The sequence below is a fragment of the Marmota marmota genome, unplaced genomic scaffold (genome assembly GCF_001458135.2).
Source record: "Marmota marmota marmota unplaced genomic scaffold, marMar, whole genome shotgun sequence".
Taxonomy (NCBI): Eukaryota; Metazoa; Chordata; class Mammalia; order Rodentia; family Sciuridae; genus Marmota; species Marmota marmota.
In genome coordinates this window covers 64,620,495-64,620,781 of record NW_025999900.1, presented here as the reverse complement: position 1 = coordinate 64,620,781, position 287 = coordinate 64,620,495, and positions in this window count along the sequence as shown.

Sequence of the window (287 nt, the reverse complement as noted above, 5' to 3'; positions counted from 1 at the left end):
GGGGGGGGGGGGGGGGGGTGCAGACACCTGTAACCACACGTGCATGCACCTGGTGGAAGGAGAAAGCCGCAGCAGGGGCTCACCTGGAGGAGGCGGACACCAGAGGCTGCGGGGCAAGGCCATCTGAGCAGAGTGGAGCTGCAGCATCCATCAGGGAAGAGGCCAGCGGGCCAGCTCTCTCTGCTTCAGGACCCCAGGGGTCCTCAGAATCCAACAGCAGGACAGGGGTGCCATCCGCACACGCTCACGGAGAGCTGAACTTCACAGGAGCTTCCTGGACCCCCAGA